The 12,763-nt window shown below is 45.6% G+C and overlaps 1 protein-coding gene across 4 annotated transcripts in view; it reads right to left on the bottom strand.

The window, feature by feature from the left end:
* The window catches only part of PAK6 (p21 (RAC1) activated kinase 6), a 38,027-nt gene extending 25,523 nt beyond the window's left edge, over positions 1-12,504 (bottom strand). The window contains exons 1-5 of one of the 4 annotated variants that reach the window (XM_056493738.1): positions 12,110-12,504; positions 6,736-6,945; positions 4,647-4,710; positions 713-1,041; positions 203-401 (exon numbers count right to left, since the gene is read on the bottom strand). The gene's annotated coding sequence lies outside the window, so the exon portion shown is untranslated. Of the gene's footprint in view, positions 1-202; positions 402-712; positions 1,773-4,646; positions 4,711-6,735; positions 6,946-12,109 lie in introns of those variants that run through there. The other 3 variants (XM_056493736.1, XM_056493737.1, XM_056493735.1) reach the window with 3 other exon arrangements.
* Between the last annotated feature and the right edge of the window lie 259 nt (positions 12,505-12,763).

Genomic DNA, 12,763 nt, shown 5'->3' with positions numbered 1-12,763 from the left:
CTGCTCTTTTAAGCATCATCCAGAGTAATTTTTAACCCCTTCTTCACCCCAAGGTTTTAAGAGCAGCATCCTGCAAGATTCAACAAGGTATTTTCCCTTCACATTCCCTAACCTCTTGCGTGTCAGTTGGCTGAACTGCCAGACCTCAGTCCCACACGTTGTCCCACCTCATAGACCTTGGAAAGTAACCACAAGCTCTTACTAGCAGTCCTGCTGCAACAATGCCGGCGGTGGACAGTTCCAAGGGAGAGGAGAAAGAAGGGTCTGGAGGTAAACTCTCCCACTGTCATGCAGCAAAGCCGATTGGAGGACGGTGTTGCTGGGCTATAGGAGTAAAGATGAAGCAAACTCCTTCCCAAAGGAATCCAGCTCCCAGTTTTTCTTCCCTTTCAGAAGCATCCCTTGAGAGAAAAAATTGTATGACCTCCCGAACTACTCCACTCTCACTTCACCCCAGGCTGGCACTGCCAACACACGTGTAATCATTACGCTAATCCTTGGCAGTGGCACGGCTCAGCTCCGAAGGGAAGGGGTTAAGCCGAGGCAGCACAGCCACTGGGAAGCAGAGACTTAGTTTAAACTGACAAACCAGTCCTCCGTAAACACAGGGAACAAATCTCACGAAACAGCGGCCATTAGGACGGTTGTTCTGGCTTTAAAGCCGCAAGCAACAATCAGTGTTGATCCCCCAAATCTGCGGGAGGGCGCTTACCCCTGACTTCTCATTGCTCCGTGACCAGAGGTGAAGTGAGAATTCTCCGCCACCGGAATCCGCTGACACGTCGATAAACTTGAGAGAGAAAGACGGCAGGAGAAAGCGGGAGAAGAAAAAGGGGTGGAGGCAAGTCTGACATGTTTGTACAGTGCCTGATTCACCTAAGCTGCCGAGTTTGATTTCAGGGCGTGGTAGCAGATGGGACACGGGAGCGCTCAGCGTGGAGAAGCTTCAGATTCCTGTTCCACGGAAAACGACAGATGCCAACAGCAGAGCCTCCTGGGACTATCTCTCCTCCTCCTCCTCACCGTCTCCTCTCTTGGTCCCTAGAGGGGATGAGAGAGAAAGAGCTCAGAGTCACACCTGGGCACCCCAGTGTGCCGGGTCTCAGGCAAGAACCTTGGGGAGATCGTCTCCCATTCTCCGCCCTTTTTCACACCCCACTTCACTGTGACTTATTAAAGCTCCACTTGTCAGCTCTTCTCTCTCGGCTCCACAGCCTCGGGGCTGGGAGCTGCTGAAGCTTCTAACAAACCCGACATCTCCGCCCGTGTAGCCTGGCTGCGGATTTCAGGACCTTCCACCAGTCCCTTGTCATTCCAGGAAGGAAAGCTTAGATTGCTTGCTTTATGGCTCGCTGTAGAAGAATTTACCCCATTTATTTGCATTGCAGATGAGCAGCACATGACCTGGCGCTTTTACTTTTCCCCTGTCCTCGCCATGAGTCAGTGCTGCCAGGTCTGGAGTCTGGGATCACCCTCTAATCCAGTTGCGCTGCCTGTGCCTCAGGGTTTACTGACTCCTGGAAATAGACTTTCCACAAGCAGCAGGACACCAGCTCCGGCAGTGCCGACTGGGCTATCATCAGAGGACACTTTGGGGATTACAGCCTGGAGCAGAGTTCATGGCAGCAAGCTGCCCTTGAAGGCTCCATTGCAAATAAAGAGGATTCTTGGCCTCTTCAAACCACTGGCTTAACCCTCAGATACTTTTAGGTCCAAAGAACAGAGATATAAACCATGGAAACCCACCCTCGTGATTTCTAAGGGTTTTTTTATAACATTGGTTTTGTTGAACTACCCTTAAATAAATGAGTGACATGCTACAAATAATCATTAGGTGGTCATTATTATTGCTGAGAGTGGCTTGTCCCAAAGAGATGGGCCAGCCCAGTGACGTTTTAGCCATGTTCCCCCATTCCCATTTTCCTCCCTACCTGTCCGTTCCAACTAAAAGAGCTGCAGTATCTTTGTACAACCACCAGAGTCTCAGCTGTAGTTGGAATTCATGAGCTCTACAGTACTATCATGGAGAAGGAACAGAATCAAGATTCATAGTGAGAACCATTTGGAGCCGATGGTCTGAGGTTCCTAATCCTCATTTCCCAACCTGCTAGATAAGCTGTGGAAGCTTCCTGAACATGCAGCTGCCTCTTCTACATTACACTGCAGGTTCCTGCCTGCCACAGTGACCCAGGTTTCCCGCCTGTTCCCTCCCCAGGGTATAGGAAATAGAGCTAGCCAGGTTCCTTTCTGTCTGGGGCAGGCCCCATACACAGATGTAATCAAAAGAAGGAAAGTTCCCTTTAATAGTAAAAAAATCATAGTAAATAACAAAGGGGGACAGCATTCATTCTCAAAGTACTGCAACTCAGAGGGCAGAGTAGCGTGGTGGAGGATCAGGGATGAGGAAGCAGAGTGTAAACCTGGTAGGTGTGGATGGCAAACCATCCCTGTCATCTGTGCAGCTGGGCTTTGCTGCTGTGCCAGGCAGCGAGGAGTCATCTGCACAACCACGGCGTGGGAGCATCACACACAAACGGCTTCTACAGTCTGCAAGGAGTCATCCAGCCTCGGAGCTGGCTCCACATTTGCATGAGTATTGTATTTCCTGGATTATGTGTTAGCACAGTCATCTAGAACAAGACTTGAGGTCATTATAAATGGCAGAGCCCATTTTACTCGTCAAGGCACAAGCTTAGATGAAATCAAGGGAGTTAGGAGCCAGAGTGAAGATCGCTGCCTACAATCTTAATGACAAATTAGGACACTTTCCAGTCTTTATATTCACAAGTTTGGTCCCAGCAGTCCTGCACACTTTGAAGAAAAATTTACCAGTAAAAGTGACACGTCTCTAATTTTCCCCTTCAGCAACTATCCCTTCATTACACATTTTACTGCTCCTTGCCTGCTCACTGCTCCCTTCTTACCTAGAGAATTGCACAAGACAGTATAAATAATTATACTGGCACATTCATATAAACACGCAATACACGCCCCACTCCTCCTACGGCTGCTCTGTGCTGCTCACTCAGGTCCCGTCGGCCGGGACAGCCATTCCTGGCAGCAACAAGTGCTGCAGGGTACGTTGACTAAACGTCTGCTTTGCAGCCTGCCTGATTTATCTTCCCAGCAAAGGTCATTCCATATTCCACGTCCCCTCCCCAGACACAAAGCAAAGCAAATTTCAGATCCAAAGTGCTGATCTCACCTCGTTCCTCACCCTGCCGAACCACATCACTGTGCTAGGAGAGCTCCAGGATCTCATATCCTGCACTGCTGCTGCAATAGGTTCCATTTAATCACCACTGGAGGAGGATTTTGTGATGAAAACCCCATTATTAAATGTTTTCCTATTCCAACAGGTAAGACCGGGGACTTTTAACTAAAAAATAAAAGGTCAGAAACACCCAGACCAACTGTACCATATACAATGTCTGTCTTTTACCTCGGCCAGGAGAAATATACCTGCCCACCTGTCTGAAGCTTGTGGGAACTGAGCAAATTGCTAAGGAAAATGGGTCTGTATTCAGCAGCTCTTCCAGAAAAAGCCTAACACCAAGGCACAGGAAATCTGACACATTCAGGAAATCCCAGTAAGAACTACAGCAATTCCACTTTTGAAGCCAGGCTGTGGCTCAGGACCAGACTTTCCATCAAGTCTTCTCTGTGCTCAGGGATCAGATAGGAAGCAGAAATGCTCTTCCACACATAATCCCTTCCTTCCCTTCTCTTTAGTGGTTCTGTAAATCTAGAGAAGCTGGCCAGGGAAGTGAAAGAATACGCCAAAGGATTGGGACAAAGGGGTCATTAGGAGAAAAGGTATGCTGCAAATTCGCACATCAGCACCAACTGGTTGGAGGAAGCACAAGATAGGAATCAAGTCTGGAGTCTCATAATGAACACATGATGTGAAGCCAGGGCTGGAGATAAGGAGGGTGAATCCAGAGGCAGTTTCATTTTAAATAAGTGCTTACAGTTTAGCTGCCTTTTTTGAAGGGTTTCCCATCCAAAGGTGGGCAGAACATTCCAGGAGAGCATTACCTGGATAGCCAGCTCCACTGTTTGGGTTATCCTCCTGCTTACTATGCATTGCTGCCATTATCCAGGTAGTGTCCTGAGACACCAGCAGGACAAAGCCCTGCTTTGCACTCCAGCTGCATGAGGTCATCCAGTGTTTCTATCCAAGGTTTACAGTCTAAACCAGGAGAGGTTTTTTCTGATTCTAAACAAAACACAAATGCATGAGAGCTGAAGAACTGGAAGTTCATCGACCAAGTCTATTGCCTCTGCCAGAGTTCTGGGTGCTGTTGAAGATCTGGACACATCCCCACACTCCTATCTGGCAGGGCCATGGGGAGCTCAGAGTCCCTCTTTACCCTGTGCCAAACAATGCAGACTGGGGCTCACAGAAGAAGAGAATTTGCAGCCAGGTTCTCATGGGCCAAACAACTCCTGTGGTGGAGCAAAGCACAGCCAGCAAGGAAACAGCACAAAGACCTGCAAATTGTGCTAAACTGAGAATGCCAGAGGCAAGAAGCACAGGATCATTAAGAGGTTGGAAAAGACCTCTGAGATCATCAAGTCCAACCTTTCACCCATCACCACCTTGTTAATGAGACCAGAGCACTGAGTGCCACATCCAGTCCTACCTTGAACACCTCCAAGGATGGTGACTTCACCGTTGTCCTGGTGCAATGCCCCAGTGCCTGACAACTGTTTCAGCAAAGAAAGAAGGCTAAGCTTAGAGACAGTAAGAAAACATCAGACTCTTTGAAAATTTTAACTCCCACTCCGATGAGAAATTGAAGTTATAGCCCAAGAAGATCACCTGAACACAGCACATGTTATTTTGCTACTGGTTAAATTCCTGTGGCTTGGTAGACGTTCACTGCAGATAATATCAATACTGCTTGGAGCACAGCCACCTCACACTTCTTCCAGATCTTATACTTGCAAAAATTCACAGACTTATTTGGTTACAACAGAAGTAACGTCATGGTCCACCACACAAGCCTGTGCCACCCTCACAAAAGGTGCATCTTCTGCTTCCCACAAAAGTCACTATGATCAGTCCTGCAATGGCAGTATCACAGCAGAAAGCCAACATTGCCTACAGATTCCCAGGTCACCTTGGGAAAGGCATTCTGCACGCTGGTAAAATGACTGTGACAATGCTCAACTCCCCCAGAACAGAGGCGGCTTAATCTGTTGTTTTTCCAAGCATGCTGCGATCCTTAAGGATGCTATAGAAATGCAGATTGAAATCCCTCGCTGGCGCCAGAGCAATACAGACCGCAGCCTCTGTTGTGAATAACTAGGTCAGTCAGCTATCGCTGAAGTATTAGCCAGAATCCAGCGAATTCCTAGTGGCTAAAATAACGGCTGCAGAAGTCTAACACCATTTGCTGTCATTAGTCACTCTACCTCTGGGTACATTCAAACTCAACTCTCAAGAGCTTAGGCTAATTTGAGGGCTGGAGCCTATGCTTGTCAAAATCCAGGCACGTGCCTCCATGCAGCACAGGTTTCCCATCCCAGTTGCAGCCTTGTGGAGGCAGGGAACAACTGTCCTCACAGCTTTACCCTGAAAGCACTCAGCCCCAGGAAAGGCAGGAAAATGCACTGCTAATCCAGTGTCAGGGAACGGGCGTCACCTCCCAGCAGCAGCTTCCCTACGGCGAGTACGGGAGAGTGCGTTGACCTGTGGTGGTAAGTGGGTGACATTTTGTGGGGGGGAAGGCTGATAGAGGCAGAGCAGCTATTTCTCTCTGTGGAAGAAAAGAGGGGAAGGGCTGGCGATTGCAATGGGAATGAGTATCCAAAAATTATTTCAACCCCTTCTAGCTGCTGAGGCTGGATTAAGCATTTGGTTTCCTCTCCCTGGAAATAGGAGGCAGTTGAAGGGTTAAATCTGGTTTGGGCTTTTTTTTTTTGTTTGGTTGGATTGGTTTTTTTTTTTACTATTATTTAATTTCTTTTCAAGCTCTGGTTGTTTCAGGAGCCTGGCCTACAGTTCAGCCACACAAAGTCGTGCCACAACACAGCAGCCACAACCTGCAACACAGGAACTGGACCTTCTTGTTCTGCCACTCAGAGCAGCATGTCACAATACTATACCCTCAGCTTCCCTTATCTCCACAAGCAGCGAATCTTCTCGAGTCCACAAGAGGGGTTGCAAAGGATTAAATTATTATAATCCCCACTTAGAGATTTATTGATATAGCAGAGAAAAATGGTAGGAAAAAAAGGAGACATCCTTGTCTTGCATTCTAACTGCTACAACAGAGGAACAAGTTAATTCCTACCTCCCCTAAGAGTGAGTTTTGGACTTTCCTGATAGCAGCAACAGAAGTTTCTTACTTTCTTTACCCTCAGCAATCTCCTCCAGCCTTCATTTAGGCTGGAATTTTTAATAGCCTGGATACTGCCCAAGACAGAAGGAGGCACTGGTTTTTCTGAGGTCCAGTTTCAGCACAACACAGACTAGTGGGCAAACAGTAAAGTTCCAACTACCACTTGTCTCCCTTGAAAATAAGTTTCCAAACCACCCAAAACATTTGTGCTACTACTAAGGCTGTCAGGTTCCACACTAAGGAACTAAAGCATGCACACAATCAGGCAATGCACATTAGAGAGGACTGGAACACACCGGTAGTCTCTGGTACTGTAGGAACATTTTTCTACCACAGCCCTACCCTACGGTTAAGGGAGGCCAAACTGAGCACAGTCACAGCCTACCTGAGCACATGGACCCGCTGGCACTTGGCAGAGAGAATGCCTGTCCTTTGGAAGGAGTCTAGATCCTGCTGGCTGCTGAGAGAGGGAAGCCATGGTGGAACAACTCAACCAGAATCCTCTTCAACATGACACCCAAAACTAGTCCACTGATATACACATGTGTGTGTATATATAGAGAGATTAAAGAAAATCTCCTCCATCATCATCATCCTTAAAGAAGAAAAGAGCAACACAAGACATAGCCATTTAAGCTGTAAATAAGATGTAATGTTTCCTAATCTGCACATTTAGAGATTCTGAGTCTAGCATTGTAAATATAACTGAAAAACTTAATTAATCTTCTACTTAATCACTGTTCCTCAAACTACTAATTCAAAAAACCCCTTTTCTTGTTCTTGCACTGAGTTGCCAAATAAATTATATAAATAAATGAATTTAAAAAAATACATTCCAATACAAAAGATAAAGATATTAACTAGTTCATTTCCACATGTGACCTTCAAAAAATAAAAGGCAGCTTCTTAACACTTAAAATTATCATTTTCTTATTTAGTTCTTCAGACTTTTAATGAAAACTGAAAGCCTGGGTAACAGTTGTGCCCAAAGATGGTCTGTAGAAATACTTGAGTATTTATCTAGAAAATTCCTTCATTTTCTTCTTTCCACAGGTAGCAGTCCCAGTCTAAGCACAGCCACAGACCACTGAAGGTGATCCCAGATCACAGATTAGGAGTAGCCAGAAAATTCAGGTGAGCCCATGAGACTCTTTTAAAAACATGTCTTTAAATGAATAAAAGGTATTCCCCAAGTTATTGGCTCAGCTTTATGTCACCCAGGCTGCTGTTTTGAGATGCCTTGGGAGAACATATTTAGAACTTGGAAGAGAACACAAAAGCCCAAAGTGCTTTGTAAATTTCTGGTTTGGGAGCAAGCAGAATTAGTATTTTCTTCCCTTTAACACCGAGCAGTATTCTGTAAAAAAGAGAGGCAGCAATCACAGACAGGAGCATTTTGTCTACTGACGTCATCTCACGCTTGATGAGATGCCATAAGATTCTAAGATATTTGTGCCATTAGTTAATACATTTAGGTTTTTAATGAAATAAGCACAAGCAGACGTTTTTCCTTTTAGGGCCTGATTATTCCATCCCAGGACTAGGTTTACAGCCTGACTTTCCCCCTTTCCCTGCACACACAGGAGCTCTGATGGCTGCAGATTGTGAGTGTCCCTAAAGTGGACACCTTGCTGCAGCATGCCCAGCTCAGACGACTCGCCCAGCGAGACTTCTTCCCGAAGTCAGCTGTAACATCTGTTCTACGGATGCAATCCAAAATCCCTTGAAACCAGAGCTTTTTCACTGACTTCCACAAGTGCTGGAAAGATCCTCATTCTAAGCTGGATGTTACAGGAAAGAAGTTAATTTCTAGCATTATTGTATGCAGTGATGTACTTTCTTGGCCAAGGCCCAAAGTACTCATTATGAAGTGTAACACCCTGCTTAATTCTTCCAGAAGCCAATCATAAGGCTACTATGAATTTTAATGAGTACTGAATCAAGACCCAGATGGTTTTTTAAGCCAAATTATCCTGTTCTTGGTTATTTTAAGATCTGTGTAGTGCCTTCTGGCCACTACACGTTAACTCCTCTGTTCCTGGCCTAGATTAAGGACAGACTTGCACCCTTCTTCTCCCCCTCTAGGCACAGCTCTCCAGCTGTGCTGTGAAGACCCCCAGCTCTTTCTGTGCCTTGAAATGCCACAGATTTAGAAGACTCAAAGCTTGACACAGGTGGGGTAAAAAGGTTCCTATAACACTTGGCAGGGAAGAAAGTAAAAAAACTAGAAGGCCATCAATAAGGTAACACTGACCCTGCAGACAGTCCTATTTAACCAATTCTCAGGGACAAACAATTGAGCTCAGAGCAATCAAGTTGACATTACGGGTTTCTGCAGAAGTTGCTGAGTACATTTGCTTTCTAGTTTGCAGTGCCACGTTTCATTTTAACAACCACACCATTTTGTCTATACACTCTCTCTATGCCATGTCTATGCCACCTGCCTCTGGCCAGGGGATGCTGCTGCAGTGCCTCACCAAAAATGACACTGCTCAAAGCCACAGTCTGGCTACATTAATTCTTCAGAGCAGGTTACAAATTACCTTCCACATCTACTACAAGCCACTATCACCTTACTCTTTCCTTTGACTAAACTTGGGGGTACTGGGGGGAGCTGTTGGTTGCTTTCACAAATGGGGTAAGAGGGGGAGGAAAGGAAGAAGACCACAAAAGAAAAAGGGTTCTTATTACCTGCTTTCCTGGTACCCAAGTATCCACGATCTTCTCTCACTGCAACCACAGTTGCAGCGGCATTCCAGTGTCCCAATGCCTCTGTTCTTCATTAAATCCCCTTTATATACTCATAGAATCACAGAAATCACAGAATAGTTTGAGTTGGAAGAGACCTTAAAGATCATCCAGTTCCAACCCCCTTTCATGGGCAGGAAACCTTCCAACAGACCAGGCTCCTCCAAGCCCCATCCAGCCTCACTTGTATGGGTTCTTCATTTTGTATTCTGGGATTATTTCCACCTCTCTAACTCCCGCAACCTTGTCTGGTAAACAGATGGATGTCACAGAAATGAAAAGCATGAAATGGAAGGAGCAACCAAAACTGAAATGCAGCATTATGCAAGGCAGCTATGGAGAAGAAACTATGTTATGTCACTGGCTGTTACTCAGTCAAGAGTGGTTAATGAGTCCACGCTGTTTAACCACCTCCCCAGAATGGTCATCACAGCTTGAGGAATGCAGATAGAACTCTAAGATGATGGAAAATGAGGAGTGGGAGGGAAATAAAGAAGCAAAAGCTGGTTTAATGTCCTTTCTTGCCTTCAGATGCATGACACATGGCACAGTTGCCCTAAGTCTGGGTCTGAAATATTTATTTTTAATTCACTGAAAACACCCTGATTGAGCAGCAGGAGTGCAAGTGACACACAGAATTTGCCATCATTTGCTAAAGCAGAGAAGAAGCTCGGTCTCTGTGCTGGGATTGCCAAGTCCAGCAAGAGCATCCAGCTCAGGAACTCAGACAGCTCTGCCTTTGGAAGTGGCTCGAGGAGCATGTGCTTTAATCAGCACTGGTCCCTTTTCACTTGAACCCTATTTGAACTTCTTAGCAGTGAAAAATCATTCTGCCCTGTTCCTATTCCTCTGAGCAATTGCACACAGGCCCCTCTTATTACTACATTAGTGTAATTTTGTCTCTGACATTCCCCCCCGAGAGGAATTACTCATGTCCTGCTATTATTTATTTTACTGCTAAGAGCCTGGGTTTTAGGAGTAGTTTTAATTAAATACCAATCCTCTTCCACCTCAATTAGGATCACCTTTATCTAGGTAGCTGTGCTTTGCATTCTCCAGCAGCAACACACTTTCTCTCTTATTTATCCCTTGTTCCACAGTTCTCTCTGGAAATCAAGAAAGCCCCCCCTGTAACCACTAAATTGTATCAGCCAAAATGCAAGGTTTCACCAGATGTAAAGAACCACCCCATGGAAGATAACCTGACATTGAACTCTGGTTATGCAGAATTCCAGTTTAAAATGATGTCAAGTGGCACTGCCAAAAGCAGCAGTAGCTTCCATAGCACCCCAAAGCCACAGGCTGCTGCGCTGGCCTTTCCACCAGTCTACAGCATGTGGCTACTACCATCCCTTTCCAGTTTCCTTGCTCCTCTGGGGCCTTGCTTGCACTTCCCTTGCTCCCCTCTACTCTCTCGTTGTGGTTTTCTTTCGGAGTTTGAAGTGCAGCATGTCCACCCCCTGGGTGAACACCTCTTCAAAGTTCTTTGCCGTCCCTGGATAATGAATTGGATCACAATGTATTCCAGACTTGGGTACACAGGATTCTTGGAAGCTGCCCTAGATTAATTCATTCATGATCCCCAAATGACAGAGGCAGAACTGATGACTCCTGACTGGGAAGTTGGCAGGAATACCCTCAACTATTTCTACAGAATGGAATCAAGCTGCAGCAACTACATCCAAGTGCACGAGCTGATCCAGCGCCTGGCAGCGCCAGCTGCGGAGACAGCACAATGTTACACAACCACTGCTGGCACCAAGGCCCTCCTGGCCACCAGCCCCTGCCTCAACACTGGCCACAGGTGCCCTTCCACAGGCAAACCCCTCCAGCCACTCTGCAGCCTGCCCAGGGCACAATTACCCTCCATGCACTGCTCAGTTCCCACCTTCCGCAGGGAAAAGAAGAGGCAACAAAGGATTTTGATTTCACTCTTCACAGACTTGACAAAGCTTTTTTCCAGAAGTTTACCAACTACTAAAAGTTACTTCCCTAACTGACTACAGTTACTTCCCTAACCAGAAGATGGTTTTATGAACACACATTATTCCTTTTCCAAGAGGAAAATGGAACTGTATTCAAGTATTAGCACCACTAGCATGCAGAGAAAGTGCAGATACTCTGCTCTGCATTTCCAGGCTCAGCAAGTGCCTTCCCTCTACAGCTCCAGAAGCTCTGCCAAATCCATGCTCTGCTGTACTCCCATCAAGGACTGTAATTTATACCCCACAACCTAAGCAAACATTTCTCAGGCTGGAGAGCTCAAAACTGGGAATAGTTTCAGTATAAGGAAGGGATGCTGATGATCAAATATTTTTTAGGTGTTACCAGCATTTTTCAGAGCCATCTCTGTACATTCAAGGTATTTTTTTCCTACCTTCAACAGGCTTTTCCTGCAGCTAGGAAAAACTCTACTACCTTCTGGCTTCTCAACCAATAGTTTTCAACAGCAATGAACTGGTTGTTCAGGTGTCATTCGAATTAAAAAAAAAAAAAAAAAAAATCTCCTTGTTCTTGGTTTCAACAGCACTTCTTCAAACCATGCCAATTAAAAACCTTAAAGTGCAATTTCCCAAGGCAGGAACCATCTTCATTTTGCCTCTTACAGAACACCAAATAATCTAGCAATGTTGAAAACCAATAAATTAATAAACCATAAGCTGACGTCTATTTACTAAATTTTACTTTCATTCACCTACTGTTCTTTTAATACCATCATTCTGCTACTTAAATATATGTTTTAGAGTCCATGGCATTTATTCACCACTAGAACACAGACACAAGGAAGTGTTAAAAACATTCTCCCTCAGCCATTCTTATGGCTTCAGACCTTAGAAAATTAGCTTTTATTGGTTGATTTTTCAGCCTAAAAAGGGAGTACCAGAGACATAATACATTTATCTAAGTTCTACAGACTGGGAAGGTAACAAAAATGCAGAAGTAATTTCAGTTTCAGAATTCAGAATGCTGAACCCTGTTGCCCCATCTACCTCCCACAAAAGCAGGCTTACCTTGAAAAAAGATCCCAGAGAAATACTTTTGGAATGAATTCAGTCCCTTCTTCCTTCTGACTGCAGGTTCCTGCTTGTCTTAAACATGGGAAACATCCCTTGCTTCAGGCAAAAATTCTCAGCAATTTAGTCTTAAGGCTTCTGCAGAAAACTCATGCACATGCAAACACCCCCAGCTCCAGCTGCTTCCTCAGCAGCACTGCCCCGTGCCAGGTGCTGGGCAGCAATCCCAGTGCTCCCACCCCTGTTCCCGGCAGGCAGTACAGGTGGTAGCACAACTCAGGGAAGGTAAAACAGCCCCACAAACATCAATTCCATTGAAATCTCACAGTTCCAATTGAGGAGATTTCACTGCAGACATATAGCCCTGTCAGGATGCTGGGATGCAGTGAGTCAATGTTTTCTGGGACCTTTTTTTATCGTGGGCTGATGCTGTGAGCTCAGCAAAGAGGATGGCACAGTGCCTTGAGTGGCATTTTGCACAAAAGGCAAGAGCAAGATACTAATCAAGATTCTGGTGTGTAGAGACTCCATGCATTTTCCCCTCAACCAAGCCTAGAAATCACAGGCTTAGAATCACACTGGCATGGGGAGAGAGCTACAGACATAACAGAGCCTTACAGTTCAAGAATCTCTGATTAAAGACTCTCATGC

This window comes from Oenanthe melanoleuca, chromosome 5, assembly GCF_029582105.1.
Source record: "Oenanthe melanoleuca isolate GR-GAL-2019-014 chromosome 5, OMel1.0, whole genome shotgun sequence".
In the NCBI taxonomy this organism is placed as follows: Eukaryota; Metazoa; Chordata; class Aves; order Passeriformes; family Muscicapidae; genus Oenanthe; species Oenanthe melanoleuca.
The sequence above is the reverse complement of the archived record's forward strand: the minus strand, read 5'-3'. Positions and strand labels throughout refer to the sequence as shown.